The sequence below is a fragment of the Microcaecilia unicolor genome, chromosome 13 (assembly GCF_901765095.1).
Source record: "Microcaecilia unicolor chromosome 13, aMicUni1.1, whole genome shotgun sequence".
NCBI lineage: Eukaryota > Metazoa > Chordata > Amphibia > Gymnophiona > Siphonopidae > Microcaecilia > Microcaecilia unicolor.
This window is the reverse complement of record NC_044043.1, coordinates 16,300,150-16,320,457: the sequence shown is the minus strand read 5'-3', so window position 1 is coordinate 16,320,457 and position 20,308 is coordinate 16,300,150. Positions and strand designations below refer to the sequence as shown.

General features: G+C 54.3%; 2 non-coding genes across 2 annotated transcripts; both read right to left on the bottom strand.

Annotated features, from left to right (window-relative positions):
• Positions 1 to 5,657: 5,657 nt before the first annotated feature.
• On the bottom strand, positions 5,658 to 5,784 carry LOC115456932. Its single transcript, XR_003939957.1, has one exon. It is a non-coding gene; the product is annotated as a small nucleolar RNA SNORA40 (small nucleolar RNA).
• A 1,238-nt stretch (positions 5,785 to 7,022) lies between these two features.
• LOC115456927 lies at positions 7,023 to 7,159 on the bottom strand. Its single transcript, XR_003939952.1, has one exon. It is a non-coding gene; the product is annotated as a small nucleolar RNA SNORA1 (small nucleolar RNA).
• Between the last annotated feature and the right edge of the window lie 13,149 nt (positions 7,160 to 20,308).

Here is a 20,308-nt window from a genome sequence, read left to right as displayed (position 1 = left end):
GACATTCATGACTCCCGCAATGTGAGCCGCCGACTGCTGTTCCAGATTCGCTTCCGCCCACAGGCATAGCTTCATGGCCTCCTTGGCTAGAGGGGTGCTCCTGGTGCCTCCCTGGCGATTGACATAGGCCACAGCCGTGGCATTGTCCGACAGGACCCGTATAGGCCTCAGCACCAGTACCGGGAGAAACTCTAGAAGCGCCAACCGAATGGCTCGGAGCTCCAGGAGGTTGATGGACCATTTCGTCTCTGCAGGAGACCAGAGCCCCTGCGCTGTCTGTCCCAGGCAGTGGGCTCCCCAGCCTGTCAAGCAGGCGTCCGTCGTGAAGACAACCCACTCCGGGGTCGTAAGAGGCATTCCTGCGGACAGCTTGCCTGGCCTCAGCCACCAGCTCAGCGTCTTTCGCACCGCTGGATCCAAAGGAAGACGTACGGCGTAATCCTCCGAGACTGGAGTCCACCGCCGCAGAAGAGAGTGCTGTAGTGGTCTCATAGGAGCCCTGGCCCAGGGCACTACCTCCATCGTGGCCGTCATGGAGCCCAACAGCTGCACATAGTCCCAAGCTCGAATAGTAGAGGAGGCTAGGAACTGGCCCACCTGGGTCTGAAGCTTGACGCTCCGGTTGTCTGGCAGGAACACTCTGCCCACTTGGGTGTCGAATCGAACTCCCAGATACTCCAGGGACTGAGTCGGGCGCAGCTGGCTTTTCTCCCAGTTGATGATCAATCCCAGGGAGCTCAGAAGAGCAATGACCCTGTCTGTAGCTCTCCTGCACTCCGCATAGGAAGGGGCTCGGATCAGCCAGTCGTCCAGATAGGGATGGACTTGCACTCCCTCCTTGCGGAGGAAGGCCGCGATGACCACCATTACTTTGGAGAAGGTCCGCGGAGCCGTAGCCAACCCGAACGGGAGGGCTCTGAACTGGAAGTGTTGGCCCAGCACTGCAAAGCGCAGAAAGAGCTGATGAGGCGGCCAGATGGGAATATGTAGGTAAGCTTCCTTGATGTCCAGGTAGGCCAGGAATTCTCCCTTTTTCACCGCAGCTATTACAGAGCGGAGGGTCTCCATCCGGAAGTGCCGAACTTTCAAGGCCTGATTGACACCCTTGAGGTCGAGAATAGGCCGAGCAGACCCTTCTTTCTTTGGTACCACAAAGTAAATGGAGTAGCGCCCCTTGCCAAGCTGATCTACTGGCCACCGCGCCCAGGCGGATCAGGTTGCTCAAAGTCTGCTGCACGGCAGCTGCTTTGACCTGAGACTTGCAAGGAGAGTTTACAAACCCGTCTCTTAGGGGTCGGCAGAACTCTAGCTTGTAGCCGTCTCTGATGACTTCCAGAACCCAAGCATCTGAAGTTACCCTGGTCCACTCGCCCAGAAACAAGGACAACCTTCCTCCTAGCTGCACTGGGCCATGGACCAGATCACCGTCATTGGGTACGCGACCCTGGGGGCGCGCCGGAGGACGAACCTCCGGGACGGCGGTCCCTACGAAAAGAATGCTGCTTGGGGAAGAAGTTCCGCTTAAAGGAAGCGGAGGCAGAGGAGGCCGACTTGCCCGGGCGATACAGACGGGCTTCCTGGAATCGGCCCTTAGAGGAACCAGGATGGGCACTGCCGGCCAGAGACCTGACCTCCGGCAACCTCTTGCCATTGGACGTGCCGAGCTCCGTCACGATCTTGTCCAGCTCGTCCCCAAAGAACAGCTTGCCTTTAAAAGGCAACTTGGGTAGGCGAGATTTAGAGGCATGGTCAGCAGACCAGTGCTTCAGCCAGAGCCACCGCCGCGCAGAGACTGTCTGAGCCATGCCCTTGGCCGAGGCTCTCAAAACATCATACAGCAAGTCTGCCAAGTAGGCCAGACCCGACTCCAGGGTCGGCCATTCCGCCCTCCAGGAAGGGTCCGAGGGGGAAGCCCGCTGCAAAACAGTCAGGCACGCCCTAGCCACGTAGGAGCCGCAAACCGGGGGTTGCAAACTCAGAGCGGCCGCTTCAAAGGACGACTTTAAGGCCGCCTCCATTCTCCTGTCTTGGGCGTCCTTCAGGGCAGTGCCACCTTCCACCAGCAGCGCCGTTTTCTTAGTCACGGCAGTGATTAAGGAATCTACCGTGGGCCAGACAAAGGCTTCCCGCTCCCCCTCAGGAAAGGGGTACAGGCGGGACATAGCCCTGGCTACTTTCAGGCTCACCTCAGGGGCATCCCATTGCACTGAAATTAAGGTCTGCATGGCTTCATGAACGTGGAAGGTTCTAGGCGGGCGCTTCGTTCCCAGCATAATGGCAGAGCCAGTAGAGGCTGAGAGAGAGCCTTCCTCCGGAGAGGCAATCTTCAAAATGCTCATGGCCTGCACAAGCAGGTTGGGCAAATCCTCTGAGTGAAAAAGCCGCACTGCAGAGGGGTCGTCCGCTCCATCCGAGCGGGGATCAGTCTCTTCCATCGATTCCGCTAAGGATCTCTGGGAGAACTCAGACACGCTGCCGTCATCCACATCAGAGGAGACCGAGTCCCCCGAGGGTGGAAGATCCACCCGAGGGCGCTTAAGCATAGAGGCCTCATCACCCCGATCAGAGAGGTGGGCAGGGGCAGTGTTCTGCATAAGAAAGGCCTGATGCAGCAGCAAAATGAACTCAGAGAAGAAACTCCCCAGTCTGTGCATTTCTGCAGCCTGTGTCGCGGCCCTAGAGGTGCCCTCCATCTGCGCTCCCAGTAGCGGGGGAGAGGCGTGTTGCACGTCCAAAATGGTGTCCGGCGCGAAACTCCGAGGAGCCGCGCGGGAAGAAGGGCGTTTTAATTTCGCCGACTTCTTACTGTCGCCCGATTCAATGGCGACCAAGCTGTTAACGTCTCCCATCTCGAGGGAGGCCCAAGAAGACGACCGAGCCGCGTGACCGGTCACGACCGGGAGGGCGGCCGGCGGGGGATAGGCGCCTGGCGGGAAAGGCCGCCGCACCAGGGAAAAACCGGTGAACTCTCCCAGTTCCGAAAGGGTGCCCAAAAAGGGTGACTCTACCTTCGATCCCCCCGCTTCCCCGCTAGGCGCGCGAACGCGTTCCGGGGAGCGTCTTTTCGCGCCCTTGCCATCCGCGGCCATAGCCACGTGGAAACCGTTCGGAGAACCCCCTTGCCCGCTAGTAAAAGGTAAAAATTACCTGCTTCTTGCTCCGAGCAGCGACGACTTGTTCCAGTGAGCAGCTGCAAATGGACGTCCTTTTTGAACGTTTTAAAAAATTCTCTCTTTTTTTTTTTTTTTACGGAGCCAGCGGGAGGGGGGAGAAAAGGAGGGACCTGGAACCACCAGGTTTGCACTTGCTCACGAAGAGCCCTCAACCCCAGGTACTCAACAAAACCTAAACAATTAGGCTTGGAGACCTAGCCAGAGCTGCTGCTGTGTGACCACACACCTGCTGAGATAGAGAATATACTGAGGAATTTCCGGTAGCACATGACCACATATAGGGAGGCAAAAGATTGCTATCTCCACCTGCTGGTAGATGGACACAACCCACCAGTCTATGGATTGATCGGCTTGATGATAGGGAAATGCTATTCATCACAACCCAGGGGCGGGTTGACCATTCGGGCAACTGGGTAGTACCCAAGGGCCCCGAGGCTCTGCCTGGTTGCCCACCGCCTTATACTACAGCCCCCACCGTCTAGTGGCCGCTGCCGCTATTCTCCCTGGTTGCACCGCTGTGTTTACAAAATGACTGCCGAGACTCCCACGGTAGACTCGTGAGAGGTGAGACTACCGTGGGAGTCTCTGCAGCCATTTTGTAAACACAGCGCTGCGCCAGGCAAAGTAGAGGCAGCGGGTGTACAGGAAAGATGGGATTTATTTCCTGCCCCTGAAGAAGCCACAGCCACTAGACCACCAGGGCCCTTCAAGGTGGGGGAGGGGGGAACGGGACAGTGGCAACATGGTGGCAGGGAGGCAGCACAGCGGGGGTGGTGGCAGCGGCATGGCAACAGGATGGGGGGAGGCAGAGTAGTCTCAGCGCCTGGAGGCCCAAAGTACTCTGTTGTCCCTGTCACAACCGACTAATGACTAAACTGAAATGGAGCGATTCTGTCAGCTCCATGAAAAGAGAACATTAAAAAGGAGCCACAGGAAAACTGAAGTGCTGCTGGAACTGAGAAGCAACTCTGTTATGAAAATAATGAAGGAGCTAGGCAGGTGGGAAAGAACATTGCATATTTACTAGGGCTCCACATTTAACACCTTAATAACATGATTAATTCGTTAAATGTTCAACGTGCACTAAAAAATGTAACGCACGTTAATGCCAAGTCTGGTTCCCTCATCCATTGCTCCCTTTGAGGGCACACCTGGGCTGCAGAAAGCAGCTGCTGGGTCCTGGTCAGCTCTGCTGCTGTGCTGTTCCCAAGCGATGTGGGGAAGATGGAGCTACACCCATGACCCAGAAATAACTGCTCCTCTCGGCTCTCTGACATCGCCTTCAGCGCTGCAGCACTGAAGGCATGCTGCTTCATTCAGCTGCATGAAGCCTCTCTCTGTAGCGTCCCGCCGGGAAACAGGAAGTTCTGTTAGAGGCAGGACACTACAGAGGCTACGGGCGGTTGAAAGAAGCAGCATGCCTTCAGTGCTGCAGCACTGAAAACAAGTCAGAGGGCCGACAGGAGCAAGTATAAGGAAAGAGAGAACACAGAATGTGGACCACAGGGGAGGGGGGTGAGGGTTCAGGAGAAAGAGAGAGAGAGAGAAAATGGGGATCGCAAGCACAGGAAGAGCTGTTGGGAGAAAGAGGGAGAATAAGGACCAAGGGGGGAGGGGAGGAGGGTTCAGAAGCACAGGAAGAGTTATTGGGAGAAAGAGGGAGAGAGAATGGGGATCAGTAGGGGGAGGGTTTTGCTGGGAGAAAAAGAAGAAAGAGATGTGTATGAGAGGGACAGATTCTGGAAACAGGTGATGGAAAAAACGTGGAGGGGAGGGAAGAGACGGTGCCCATGGAGGAAAAGAGAAGGGGAGAGAACAGACAGTGCCCTTGGAGGGAAAGGGAAGGGGAGAGAAGAGACAGTGCTGTGGAGGGGAAGAGGAGAGGAGACAGACAGAAGGAGACGATGCCTCATGACCTCATGAGCAACTTTCTTTAAATCAGTCACCTTACTTTTTAACTCTTCTTACTCTCTTACCTATCTATATATGTTACAGCTTTGCTTTACCCTTCTATAAATTCTGGATTGATCTACTGGGATGAAAAGGAATCAAGCTTTTGAAATGCATCTCTTCCCCTTCATGTGGCCAAAATTTCCCCATTTAGTGAAACCTGGTCGTTATATTTAGCTGCTCGACAAGTGGAATTTCTGGAGGTGTGACATTTAGCTGAATTCAGAAGTTCTGTAGCAAACCCTATGCACAGAATAGCAGAATTTAATCTAGCCAACTTGATTTAGAACATTTTTAATTGCAACACGAGTTAGAATGCAACAGAAAATGAGTGTCAATTAGCAGCTAGCTTTCTGCTCAGCAGCATTCAGAATTATTAGCTCAATAGCAAATGAATACTGATCATCCTTTAATCAAGCAAACCAGCTCAGCTAGACCACAAGGAAAATTGTCAACAGACCACATGTACTGAATGAAGAGAAATATGGGAATGCCATGTCTTGCATCAAACTAAAATCATTCCTATATAGACTGACTGTCCCTTCTCATAAGTAACATAACTCACACGGAATGAGTTATGGGTTGCAAAAGAAGGTTTTAGTTTTAGCATTTACTCATACGTTGTTACTTACACAGAAAGCAAAACAAATGAGCAAATGCTGGACATTATCAAACATTACAAATCACGTGATTTTAATGCCATGACTTAGTCTAACTGTGCACTTTGTGCAACTGGGATTTCTACTCACCATGGTCACAGAATAAGGCTCACAACTAAACCTTCAGCTTCTTGAGAGTCGCATAGCCAAAGACAAATGTTCTGTATATAAAAGAAATGTGACTTAGTACACAACTGAATGTTACTCTTAAGCAGTAAAATGTGTTGTCAAACAATGTAAATCAAGGCATCTAGAAGAGCTGAGCTTACAAGGGGTTTGGACAAGTTCAGAGAGGAAAAGCCCATAAACAATTACTAGCCCAGAAGATTTGTGGATGCCACCGCTTATCCCTAGCAGGGAACAGGAAGGAATGGATGTAATCTGCCAGGTACTCCCTAGAGACCTGGATTAACTGCTATCAAAGACATGACACTGGGCTTCATGTACCAAACTGAGTCAGACAAGGCAAAAGGTAAATCTTATTCCCAAAATATGCGTATGTTTATTGTAACTTGTTAGACATCTCTAGATACCTAGGCAGAGTAGAGTGATTTACATAAGTAGTATAATAAACTGGACAGAAAAAGAAAAGAAACGCCATAAAATAATAAAGATATTCACTCACAGCATAAGGAAGGATAGCAAAGCCAAGAGAATATAAGAAACAATAATGGTGAAATGATGACAAAATGTACAAAGTCATCAAATTGTGGCAAAGCTAACAATCTTTTTTAGATGGACAAAATCCTTTGAAATCAGACCCTGTGTGCCACAAGACACTGAATTCTTCTACATGAGCTCCCCACCACTTTTACATGCTTAATAATAGCAGAATGCAATCAGGAACTTAAAAACATGAAACACTTTCAGCCGATACTGACCTGCAACGGCAGAAAGTAGTATGTCCATTCAGTATTTATTGGGGGGGGGGGGGGGGAGGAAGAACACATTTTGATTGATTTCTCTGCAATGAACGCACTGCATTTTGCCACTGAAATACTGAGGATCCTGAAGGGGCTTGGGAGAAGTCCAATATACAATATGATGAAATATACTTTCTAGATTAGACAGGCACTTATTTTTTTTAGATTAAGCAGACTTGCTTCCTTCTGCCGTTGCAGGACAGAATACTCTCCTACAGCATAAGAAATGTTAAGCCAGGCTACTTCTGACTTGCTACACTAATGCCGATTGGTATTTTTCTCACACCAAAAAAAGTTATAATTTTGAGCACCAAAAGGTTTGTTACAGGTCTCATTGTCATCACTGTAACTGTGTCTATAGTGATGGAAGCAATACCTGTGTTTTTCATGTAGCCACAATGTTTAATGAGTCACATCCATTCAAGGACTGTGCTCACATGTCTGCAATATGGCAAGAGCAAGAACAAAAGCACAAGGAGTCTTCAGGAATAGGGGCGTCAACACAAAATATATTGGACAGACCCGACACGGGTCTTGCAAAAGTCAAAATAGTCAGAGTGCAAGAGACAACTGAAATTGACAAATCTCTGGACACTGTAAGACGCCAATCGAATGGCGGGTTACAATTTGTGGCTTTATATGCACCAAACCCACACCAAAAAAAACACCAAATAATTGGCACACTAAAGGGTATGTCTACTAAATTTTGAGTTGACACCCCTATTCCTAAAGGCTCCTTGTGTTTTTGTTCTTGCTTCTGTGCGAGAGTACTGATAACCATGCAAGATCACAGAAAATCTCTACATTTATTTTATTTGTAGCATTTGTATCCCACATTTTCCCACCGATTTGCAGGCTCAATGTGGCTTACATTTGCCGTAATGGCGGTTGCCATTTCCGGGTAAGAGAGTTACAAATGGTATTGCGTTAGGTGCAGACATACATGGTAACATACATGGAACATAACATATATGGAACAGATCATGGTATATATATATATATATATATATATATATATATATAATACTATGCAGAATTAGAATATAGTGGGGTGATAATGGGATTGTATTGTTTTAGATGATGCGGTGGTTCCTCCTGATGAAGTGAGCGAAATGCGGTCCTGCATTGGGGAACCGACATTTGCATAAGGAACAAGCTGACATCAAATCTAGGAGTGATTAACTCATTCCTTTATCGAGTACCTGTGGATGATCGAAGGTTTCTTTATCTAAACGGAGAACTGTGTCACAGACTATTATAACAACTTATCAGGGAGAACTCTGGAGTTGTAAAGCATGAAGTACCCATGTGAAAAGCTGGGATAAGACATTTAAGAGGACATTAGTAGTACTCTGATACCGTAGTAGAATGTAATAATTTAGTTCATCATAATTAAGAGTAACATGATTATTTGTATATATAGCGAATGCTACATACCTGTAGAAGGTATTCTCCGAGGACAGCAGGCTGATTGTTCTCACTGATGGGGTTGACGTCCTCGGCAGCCCCCTCCATCGGAAAGTTTACTAGCAAAGGCCTTTGCTAGTCCTCGCGCGCCCATGCGCACCGCGCATGCGCGGCCGCCTTCCCGCCCGAAACCGGCTCGAGCCGGCCAGTCCAGTATGTAGCAAGACAATACACTTCAAGGGAAGACTCAACTCCAAAGGGGAGGCGGGCGGGTTTGTGAGAACAATCAGCCTGCTGTCCTCGGAGAAAGGGTATGATACATACCTGTAGCAGGTGTTCTCCGAGGACAGCAGGCTGATTGTTCTCACGACTGGGTGACGTCCGCGGCAGCCCCCACCAACCGGAAAGAAGCTTCGCGGGACGGTCGGCACGCAGGGCACGCCCACCGCGCATGCGCGGCCGTCTTCCCGCCCGTGCGCGACCGCTCCCGCCAGTTGAATGACTAGCAAAAGATGAAACACACAACTCCAAAGGGGAGGAGGGAGGGTAGGTGAGAACAATCAGCCTGCTGTCCTCGGAGAACACCTGCTACAGGTATGTATCATACCCTTTCTCCGAGGACAAGCAGGCTGCTTGTTCTCACGACTGGGGTATCCCTAGCTCTCAGGCTCACTCAAAACAAGAACCCAGGTCAATGGAACCTCGCAACGGCGAGGAAACAACAGAAATTGACCTACGAAGAACAACTAACTGAGAGTGCAGCCTGACCAGAATAAATTCGGGTCCTGGAGGGTGGAGTTGGATTTACACCCCAAACAGATTCTGCAGCACCGACTGCCCGAACCGACTGTCGCGTCGGGTATCCTGCTGGAGGCAGTAATGAGATGTGAATGTGTGGACAGATGACCACGTCGCAGCCTTGCAGATCTCTTCAATAGTGGCTGACTTCAAGTGGGCCACCGACGCTGCCATGGCTCTGACACTATGAGCCGTGACATGACCCTCAAGAGTCAGCCCAGCCTGGGCGTAAGTGAAGGAAATGCAATCTGCTAGCCAACTGGAGATGGTGCGTTTCCCGACAGCGACCCCTAGCCTGTTAGGGTCGAAAGAAATAAACAATTGGGCGGACTGTCTGTTGGGCTGTGTCCGCTCCAAGTAGAAGGCCAATGCTCTCTTGCAGTCCAATGTGTGCAACTGACGTTCAGCAGGGCGGGTATGCGGCCTGGGAAAGAATGTTGGCAAGACAATTGACTGGTTAAGATGGAACTCCGACACCACCTTCGGCAGGAACTTTGGGTGAGTGCGGAGCACTACTCTGTTGTGATGAAATTTGGTATACGGAGCATGAGCTACCAGGGCTTGAAGCTCACTGACCCTACGAGCTGAAGTAACTGCCACCAAGAAAATGACCTTCCAGGTCAAGTACTTCAGATGGCAGGTATTCAGTGGCTCAAAAGGAGGTTTCATCAGCTGGGTGAGGACGACGTTGAGATCCCATGACGCAGTAGGAGGCTTGATAGGGGGCTTTGACAAAAGCAGGCCTCTCATGAATCGAACGACTAAAGGCTCTCCAGAGATGGCTTTTCCTTCCACACGATAATGGTAAGCACTAATCGCACTAAGGTGATTCCTTACTGAGTTGGTCTTGAGGCCAGACTCTGATAAGTGCAGAAGGTATTCAAGCAGGTTCTGTGCAGGGCAAGAACGAGGTTCTAGGGCCTTGCTCTCACACCAAACGACAAACCTCCTCCACTTGAAAAAGTAACTCTTTTTAGTGGAATCCTTCCTAGAGGCAAGCAAGACCCGGGAGACACCCTCAGACAGACCCAACGCAGCGAAGTCTACGCCCTCAACATCCAGGCCGTGAGAGCCAGGGATTGAAGGTTGGGGTGCAGCAACGCTCCGTCGTTCTGCGAAATGAGAGTCGGAAAACACTCCAATCTCCACGGTTCTTCTGAGGACAACTCCAGAAGAAGAGGGAACCAGATCTGACGGGGCCAAAAGGGCGCTATCAGAATCATGGTGCCGCGGTCTTGCTTGAGCTTCAGTAAGGTCTTCCCCACCAAAGGTATGGGAGGATAAGCATACAGGAGGCCGGTCCCCCAATGAAGGAGAAAGGCATCTGACGCTAGCCTGCCGTGTGTCTGAAGTCTGGAACAGAACAGAGGCAGCTTGTGGTTGGTCTGAGAGGCGAAAAGATCCACCGAGGGGGTGCCCCACTCTCGGAAGATCTTGCGTACCACTCCTGGAATGGAGCGACCACTCGTGCGGTTGCATGACTCTGCTCAGTCTGTCGGCCAGACTGTTGTTTACGCCTGCCAGGTATGTGGCTTGGAGGAGCATGCCGAACCGGCACGCCCAACGCCACATCCCAACGGCTTCCTGACACAGGGGGCGAGATCCGGTGCCCCCCTGCTTGTTGACGTAATACATTGCAACCTGATTGTCTGTCCGAATTTGGATAATTTGGTAGGACAGCCGATCTCTGAAAGCCTTCAGTGCGTTCCAGATCGCTCGGAGCTCCAGGAGGTTGATCTGTAGATCCTTTTCCTGGAGGGACCACAGACCCTGGGTGTGAAGCCCATCGACGTGAGCTCCCCACCCCAGGCGAGATGCATCCGTCGTCAGCACTTTCGAGGGCTGCGGAATTTGGAATGGACGTCCCAGGGTCAAATTGGTCCGGATGGTCCACCAGAGCAGTGAAGTGCGGCAACTGGTGGAGAGGCGGATGACATCTTCTAGATTCCCGGTGGCTTGGAACCACTGGGAAGCTAGGGTCCATTGAGCAGATCTCATGTGAAGACGAGCCATGGGAGTCAAATGAACTGTGGAGGCCATATGACCCAGAAGTCTCAACATCTGCCGAGCTGTGACCTGCTGAGACGCTCTGGTCTGCGAAGCCAGGGCCAGGAGATTGGTGGCCCGTGCTTCGGGAAGGTAGGCCTGAGCCGTCTGGGTATTCAGCAGCGCTCCTATGAATTCCAGAGACTGGGATGGCTGGAGATGGGACTTTGGGTAATTTATCACAAACCCCAGCAGCTCCAGAAGTTGAATAGTGCACTGCATGGACCGGAGGGCTCCGGCCTCCGAGGTGTTCTTGACCAGCCAATCGTCGAGATATGGGAACACGTGCACTCCCAGCTTGCGTAGGTAGGCCGCTACCACCACGAGGCACTTGGTAAACACTCGTGGGGCAGAGGCGAGCCCAAAGGGCAGCACACAATACTGAAAGTGCCGTGCGCCCAGGAGGAATCTGAGATACTGTCTGTGAGCTGGCAGTATCGGTATGTGAGTATATGCGTCCTTTAAATCCAGGGAACATAGCCAATCGTTTTTCTGAATCATGGGCAGAAGGGTGCCCAAGGAAAGCATCCTGAACTTTTCTTTGACCAGGAATTTGTTCAGGCCTCTCAGGTCTAGGATGGGACGCATCCCCCCTGTTTTCTTTTCCACAAGGAAGTACCTGGAATAGAATCCCTGCCCTTCCTGCCCGGGTGGTACGGGCTCGACCGCATTGGCGCTGAGAAGGGCGGAGAGTTCCTCTGCAAGTACCTGCTTGTGATGGGAGCTGAAAGACTGAGCTCCCGGGGGACAATTTGGAGGCAGGGAGGCCAAATTCAGGGCGTATCCGCACCGCACTATTTGGAGAACCCACTGGTCGGAGGTTATGAGAGGCCACCTTTGGTGAAAAAATTTTAACCTCCCTCCGACCGGCAGATCGTCCGGTACGGACACTTGTAGGGCGGCTATGTTCCCGTGGATCCAGTCAAAAGCCCGTCCCCGGCTTTTGCTGTGGAGGCGCAGGGGGCTGCTTAGGCGCACGCTGTTGACGAGAACGAGCGCGCTGGGGCTGTCCCTGTGCCTGACGAGGCCTTCGGGCCGGCTGGTTGTACCTACGCTTCGCAAAAGAATAGGGTGCAGCCTGCCGGGCCCGGGAAAAACGTCCACCTGTGGAGGTGGATGCTGAAGGCGCCCGGTGGGAGAGCTTGTCGAGAGCGGTTTCCCGCTGATGCAGTTGGTCCACCATCTGCTCGACCTTCTCACCGAAAATGTTATCCCCCCGGCAAGGGACGTCAGCCAGTCTCTGCTGGGTGCGGTTGTCCAGGTCAGAGGCACGCAGCCATGAGAGCCTGCGCATCACTATACCTTGGGCCGCAGCACGAGATGCCACGTCACAGGTGTCAAAAATACCCCTGGACAGGAACTTTCTGCACGCCTTCAGCTGCCTGACCACCTCCTGATAAGGCCTGGACTGCTCCGGCGGGAGCTTCTCGACCAGGTCCGCCAGTTGTTGCACATAGGTCCGCATGTGAATGCTCATATAGAGCAGGTATGACTGGATGTGGGTCACGAGCATGGAGGATTGGTAGGCCTTCCTCCCAAACGAGTCCAGAGTGCGAGACTCCCGCCCCGGGGGCGCCGAGGCGGTATCCCTCGAACTCCGTGCCCTCTTGAGAGCAGAATCCACGACCGCTGAGTCATGGGGCAATTGGGGCCGCATGAGCTCTGGGTCAGAGTGGATCCTGTACTGGGACTCTGCTTTCTTGGGAATGGTGGGGTTAGTTAATGGTCGCACCCAGTTCCGGAGCAGCGTCTCCTTCAGGACATTGTGCAGCGGTACCGTGGAGGACTCTCTAGGTGGTGATGGATAGTCGAGGACCTCGAGCATCTCGGCCCTCGGCTCTTCCACAGAGACCACGGGGAAGGGAATGCTGATAGACATATCCCGCACAAAGGAGGCAAAGGAGAGACTCTCAGGAGGTGAGAGCTTCCTCTCCGGTGAAGGCGTGGGGTCCGAGGGAAGGCCCGTAGACTCCTCTGAGGAGAAATATCTAGGGTCCTCCTCTTCCCCCCACGAGTCCTCATCCTCGGTATCGGACATTAGCTCATGTAGCTGAGTCCTGTACCGGGCCCGGCTCGACGTCGAGGCACCGAGGTCTCGGTGTCGTCGAGCGGTGGACTCCCGCGCCGGCGGGGACGGAGCTCCCTCCATCGACGTCGACGGGGACTCCACCTGCGTGGCAGTCGAGACCGGCACCGCAAGCGGCGGCGGTGTCGACAGCCCCGGCGCCGGGCTAGAGCTCGCCGGCGCCACAGTCATCGGCGCCGAGGGCGCAAGCACCCCCGGCGCCGGCACAGCCTGGCGCATCAGCCCTTCCAGGATCCCCGGAAGGATGGCTCTGAGGCACTCGTCCAGGCCCGCTGCCGGGAAAGGCGGTGGGGCCGGTAAGGGTGTCGGTGCCGGAAGCTGCTGGGGGCCAGGAGACGGCACCGAGGTGCCGGAACCCCGACGCGTCGGTACCTCCACCACCGACGGAGACCTCTCCTCACGACGATGACGCTTCGGCGTCGTCTCCTCTCCGACATCGGGATGCACCGAAGGCGACCGGTGACGGCGCTTCTTGTCTTTCTTCCGATGCACGTCACCGGCGCCGGAGGGCATGGAGGAGGAGGAGGTCGATCCCCCTCGGTCTCGAGGTACCGGGTCAGACAGGGTTCGGTCTCGCGGCCCACGAGCTGAGGGCGTGACCGGGGCCGACTGCCCACGCGGCCTCTCACCCCCACTCTCACCGGAAGACCGGCGGGCCGACGGGACCTGTTCTCCTGGGGTCGCTGCCATCGGTGCCGATGTCTCGGGCATCGATACCGGTACCGAAGGGCCGGGCGTCGATACCGATGCCTTCGAGGTCGACGTCGAGGGGCCGGCGCAAGTTCCAAAAAGACGGTCCCGCAGAACTTGCCTCGCAACCTGGGTCCGTTTCCGGAGACCGAGACACAAAGAACACGACTTGAGATTGTGCTCCGGCCCGAGGCACTGGAGGCACCAAGCGTGGGTGTCGGTCTGCGAGATCGGCCGGCCGCAGCGACCACACTTTTTAAATCCACTCGGGACCTTCGAGGACATCGACGGAAAAATCGCGTCGGCGAAGTCAAAGTCGTCAATGGTGGCTAAAATCACACCACGAAAAACAAACGACCGAGCGGCCACTAGGCCGCAACGTGGCGTCCCCGCTGGAAGCGAGGGAAAAAAGGGAGCGCGTGTCCCACACGCGCAGGGTTTCTTTTTTTTTTTTTAAAAGGAAACCGTAACTAATCGATAAACAAAGAAAAAAATATGATCAGCGTAAACGCGATCGAACGATCCGGCGGCTGAACAGAGAGAGCGCAAAACACGACTCTCTCCAGGCGCGGAAAAAAAGGAACTGGCGGGAGCGGTCGCGCACGGGCGGGAAGACGGCCGCGCATGCGCGGTGGGCGTGCCCTGCGTGCCGACCGTCCCGCGAAGCTTCTTTCCGGTTGGTGGGGGCTGCCGCGGACGTCACCCAGTCGTGAGAACAAGCAGCCTGCTTGTCCTCGGAGAATACCTTCTACAGGTATGTAGCATTCGCTTTCTCCGAGGACAAGCAGGCTGCTTGTTCTCACTGATGGGGTATCCCTAGCCCCCAGGCTCACTCAAAACAACAACCATGGTCAATTGGGCCTCGCAACGGCGAGGACATTAATGAGATTGACCTAAACAATTTACCAACTAACTGAGAGTGCAGCCTGGAACAGAACAAACAGGGCCCTCGGGGGGTGGAGTTGGATCCTAAAGCCCAAACAGGTTCTGAAGAACTGACTGCCCGAACCGACTGTCGCGTCGGGTGTCCTGCTGCAGGCAGTAATGAGATGTGAATGTGTGGACAGATGACCACGTCGCAGCTTTGCAAATTTCTTCAATAGAGGCTGACTTCAAGTGGGCTACCGACGCAGCCATGGCTCTAACATTATGAGCCGTGACATGACCCTCAAGAGCCAGCCCCGCCTGGGCGTTAAGTGAAGGAAATGCAATCTGCTAGCCAATTGGATATGGTGCGTTTCCCTACAGCCACTCCCCTCCTATTGGGGTCAAAAGAAACAAACAATTGGGCGGACTGTCTGGTGGGCTGTGTCCGCTCCAGGTAGAAGGCCAATGCTCTCTTGCAGTCCAATGTGTGCAGCTGACGTTCAGCAGGGCAGGAATGAGGACGGGGAAAAAATGTTGGCAAGACAATTGACTGGTTCAGATGGAACTCCGACACAACCTTTGGCAGGAACTTAGGGTGAGTGCGGAGGACTACTCTGTTATGATGAAATTTGGTGTACGGGGCCTGGGCTACCAGGGCCTGAAGCTCACTGACTCTACGAGCTGAAGTAACTGCCACCAAGAAAATGACCTTCCAGGTCAAGTACTTCAGATGGCAGGAATTCAGTGGCTCAAAAGGAGGTTTCATCAGCTGGGTGAGAACAACATTGAGATCCCATGACACTGTAGGAGGCTTGACAGGGGGCTTTGACAAAAGCAAACCTCTCATGAAGCGAACAACTAAAGGCTGTCCTGAGATCGGCTTACCTTCCACACGGTAATGGTATGCACTGATTGCACTAAGGTGAACCCTTACAGAGTTGGTCTTGAGACCAGACTCAGACAAGTGCAGAAGGTATTCAAGCAGGGTCTGTGTAGGACAAGAGCGAGGATCTAGGGCCTTGCTGTCACACCAGACGGCAAACCTCCTCCAATGGAAGAAGTAACTTCTCTTAGTGGAGTCTTTCCTGGAAGCAAGCAAGATGCGGGAGACACCCTCTGACATACCCAAAGAGGCAAAGTCTACACCCTCAACATCCAGGCCGTGAGAGCCAGAGACTGGAGGTTGGGATGCAGAAGCGCCCCCTCGTCCTGTGTGAAGAGGGTCGGAAAACACTCCAATCTCCACGGTTCTTCGGAGGATAACTCCAGAAGAAGGGGGAACCAGATCTGACGCGGCCAAAAAGGAGCAATCAGAATCATGGTGCCTCGGTCTTGCTTGAGTTTCAACAAAGTCTTCCCCACCAGAGGGATGGGAGGATAAGCATACAGCAGGCCCTCCCCCCAATCCAGGAGGAAGGCATCCGATGCTAGTCTGCCGGAGGCCTGAAGCCTGGAACAGAACTGAGGGAATTTGTGGTTCGCTCGAGATGCGAAGAGATCCACCAAGGGGGTGCCCCACGCTTGGAAGATGTGGCGCACCACTCGGGAGTTGAGCGACCACTCGTGAGGTTGCATAATCCTGCTCAGTCTGTCGGCCAGACTGTTGTTTACGCCTGCCAGATATGTGGCTTGGAGCACCATGCCGTGACGGCAAGCCCAGAGCCACATGCTGACAGCTTCCTGACACAGGGGGCGAGATCCGGTGCCCCCCTGCTTGTTGATGTAATACATGGCAACCTGGTTGTCTGTCTGAATTTGGATAATTTGGTGGGACAGCCGATCTCTGAAAGCCTTCAGAGCGTTCCAGATCGCTCGCAACTCCAGGAGATTGATCTGCAGACCGCGTTCCTGGAGGGACCAGCTTCCTTGGGTGTGAAGCCCATCGACATGAGCTCCCCATCCCAAGAGAGACGCATCCGTGGTCAGCACTTTTTGTGGCTGAGGAATTTGGAAAGGACGTCCCAGAGTCAAATTGGACCAAATCGTCCACCAATACAGGGATTCGAGAAAACTCGTGGACAGGTGGATCACGTCTTCTAGATCCCCAGCAGCCTGAAACCACTGAGAAGCTGGGGTCCATTGAGCAGATCTCATGTGAAGGCGGGCCATGGGAGTCACATGAACTGTGGAGGCCATGTGGCCCAGCAATCTCAACATCTGCCGAGCTGTGATCTGCTGGGACGCTCGCACCCGCGAGACGAGGGACAACAAGTTGTTGGCTCTCGCCTCTGGGAGATAGGCGCGAGCTGTCCGAGAATCCAGCAGAGCTCCTATGAATTCGAGTCTCTGTGCTGGGAGAAGATGGGACTTTGGGTAATTTATCACAAACCCCAGTAGCTCCAAGAGGCGAATAGTCAACTGCATGGACTGCAGGGCTCCTGCCTCGGACGTGTTCTTCACCAGCCAATCGTCGAGATATGGGAACACGTGCACCCCCAGCCTGCGAAGTGCTGCTGCTACTACAGCCAAGCACTTTGTGAACACCCTGGGCGCAGAGGCGAGCCCAAAGGGTAGCACACAGTACTGGAAGTGACGTGTGCCCAGCTGAAATCGCAGATACTGTCTGTGAGCTGGCAGTATCGGGATGTGTGTGTAGGCATCCTTCAAGTCCAGAGAGCATAGCCAATCGTTTTCCTGAATCATGGGAAGGAGGGTGCCCAGGGAAAGCATCCTGAACTTTTCTTTTACGAGATATTTGTTCAGGGCCCTTAGGTCTAGGATGGGACGCATCCCCCCTGTTTTCTTTTCCACAAGGAAGTACCTGGAATAGAATCCCAGCCCTTCTTGCCCGGATGGCACGGGCTCGACCGCATTGGCGCTGAGAAGGGCGGAGAGTTCCTCTGCAAGTACCTGCTTGTGCTGGAAGCTGTAAGACTGAGCTCCCGGTGGACAATTTGGAGGTTTTGAGGCCAAATTGAGGGTGTATCCTTGCCGGACTATTTGCAGAACCCACTGGTCGGAGGTTATGAGAGGCCACCTTTTGTGAAAAGCTTTCAACCTCCCCCCGACCGGCAGGTCGCCCGGCACTGACACTTGGATGTCGGCTATGCTCTGCTGGAGCCAGTCAAAAGCTCGCCCCTTGCTTTTGCTGGGGAGCCGCGGGGCCTTGCTGAGGCGTACGCTGCTGACGAGAGCGAGCGCGCTGGGGCTTAGCCTGGGCCGCAGGCTGTCGAGAAGGAGGATTGTACCTACGCTTGCCAGAAGAGTAGGGAACAGTCCTCCTTCCCCAAAAAAATCTTCTACCTGTAGAGGTAGATGCTGAAGGCTGCCGGCGGGAGAACTTGTCGAATGCGGTATCCCGCTGGTGGAGATGCTCTACCACCTGCTCGACCTTCTCTCCAAAAATATTGTCCGCACGGCAAGGCGAGTCCGCAATCCACTGCTGGAGTCTATTCTCCAGGTCGGAGGCACGCAGCCATGAGAGCCTGCGCATCACCACACCTTGAGCAGCGGCCCTGGACGCAACATCAAAGGTGTCATACACCCCTCTGGCCAGGAATTTTCTGCACGCCTTCAGCTGCCTGACCACCTCCTGAAAAGGCTTGGCTTGCTCAGGGGGGAGCACATCAACCAAGCCCGCCAACTGCCGCACATTGTTCCGCATGTGTATGCTCGTGTAGAGCTGGTAAGACTGGATTTTGGCCACGAGCATAGAGGAATGGTAGGCCTTCCTCCCAAAGGAGTCTAAGGTTCTAGAGTCTTTGCCCGGGGGCGTCGAAGCATGCTCTCTAGAACTCTTAGCCTTCTTTAGGGCCAGATCCACAACTCCAGAGTCGTGAGGCAACTGAGTGCGCATCAGCTCTGGGTCCCCATGGATCCGGTACTGGGACTCGATCTTCTTGGGGATGTGGGGATTACTTAGTGGCTTGGTCCAGTTCGCAAGCAATGTCTTTTTCAGGACATGGTGCAAGGGAACAGTGGACGCTTCCTTAGGTGGAGAAGGATAGTCCAGGAGCTCAAACATTTCAGCCCTGGGCTCGTCCTCCACAACCACCGGGAAGGGGATGGCCGTAGACATCTCCCGGACAAAGGAAGCGAAAGACATACTCTCAGGAGGAGAAAGCTGTCTTTCAGGGGAGGGAGTAGGATCAGAAGGAAGACCCTCAGACTCCTCGTCAGAGAAATATCTGGGGTCTTCCTCTTCCTCCCACGAGGCCTCACCTTCGGTGTCAGACACAAGTTCACGAACCTGTGTCTGCAACCTCGCCCGGCTCGACTCAGTGGAGCCACGTCCACGATGGGGGCGTCGAGAGGTAGACTCCCTCGCCCGCATCGGCAAAACTCCCTCCGCCGACGTAGTCGGGGAGCCCTCCTGGGAGGTGGCCGCAGTCGGCACCGCACGCGGTACCGACGTCGGGGACCTCACCCCGGGCGATGGGCCAGCCGGCGCCACGCTCGACGGTACCGGAGGCGCAAGCACCGCCGGTACCGGAGGGGTAGGGCGCAACAGCTCTCCCAGAATCTCTGGGAGAACGGCCCAGAGGCTCTCGTTCAGAGCGGCTGCAGAGAAAGGCATGGATGCCCATGCAGGCGTCGACGTCAGAACCTGTTCCGGGCGTGGAGGCTGTTCCGGGCTGTCCAGAGTGGAGCGCATCGACACCTCCTGCACAGAGGGTGAGCGGTCCTCTCGGTGCCGATGCCTGCTGGGTGCCGACTCCCTCGGCGACCCAGAGCTCTCGGTGCCGACGCGGGGAGGAGACCGGTGTCGATGCTTCTTCGACTTCTTCCGAAGCATGTCACCGGAGCTCCCCGGCACCGACGAGGAGGACGTAGAATCCAGCCGTCGCTTCCTCGGGGCTGAGGTCGAAGGAGGTCGATCTCGGGGGGGGCTGTACCGCAGGAGCCCTCAGGGTAGGGGGAGACCCACCCGAAGGCTCACCGCCACCAGCAGGGGAATGGACAGCCCTCACCTGCACTCCTGACGATGCACCACCGTCCGACGACATCAGCAGACGAGGTCCCGGTACCACCGACGTCGATGCAGCTATCCGATGTCTCGGCGCCGATGCAGAGGGCCGATGCCTCGATGCACTCGATGCACTGGCGGCCGAGGATGAAGGTCTGGACGCTGACGACGTCGATGCACTCGATGACCCTGGTGCCGATGCCGACGAAAAGCCCGAGAACAAAACGTTCCACTGGGCCAATCTCGCTACCTGAGTCCGCCTTTGTAACAGGGAACACAGACTACAGTTCTGAGGACGGTGCTCGGCCCCCAGACACTGAAGACACGACGAGTGCCTATCAGTGAGCGAGATTACCCGGGCGCACTGGGTGCACTTCTTGAAGCCGCTGGAAGGCTTCGATGTCATGGGCGGAAAAATCACGCCGGCGAAATCAAAATCCGAAATGACGAATGGTGAGCACCAAAACTTTAAGGGAGAAAAATCTCGACCGAGGCCGAAAAGAGGCCTACCCCGACGACGAAAGAAAACTTACCGGGGCAAAATCTGAAAAATACGGGAAGGGGCAAACGAAACCCGAGGGCTTCCGGAGCACTTCCCAAACAGTTTGAGGATTTTCCGAAGAAAAAACACGTCGAAAAAACGGACGCGCGTGGTCGACTTTCCGGGGCTCGACACGGCGAAAACACGACCGTACCGAGTGCGGACGAAAGAAGACTGGCCGGCTCGAGCCGGTTTCGGGCGGGAAGACGGCCGCGCATGCGCGGTGCGCGCGGGCGCGCGAGGGCTAGCAAAGGACTTTGCT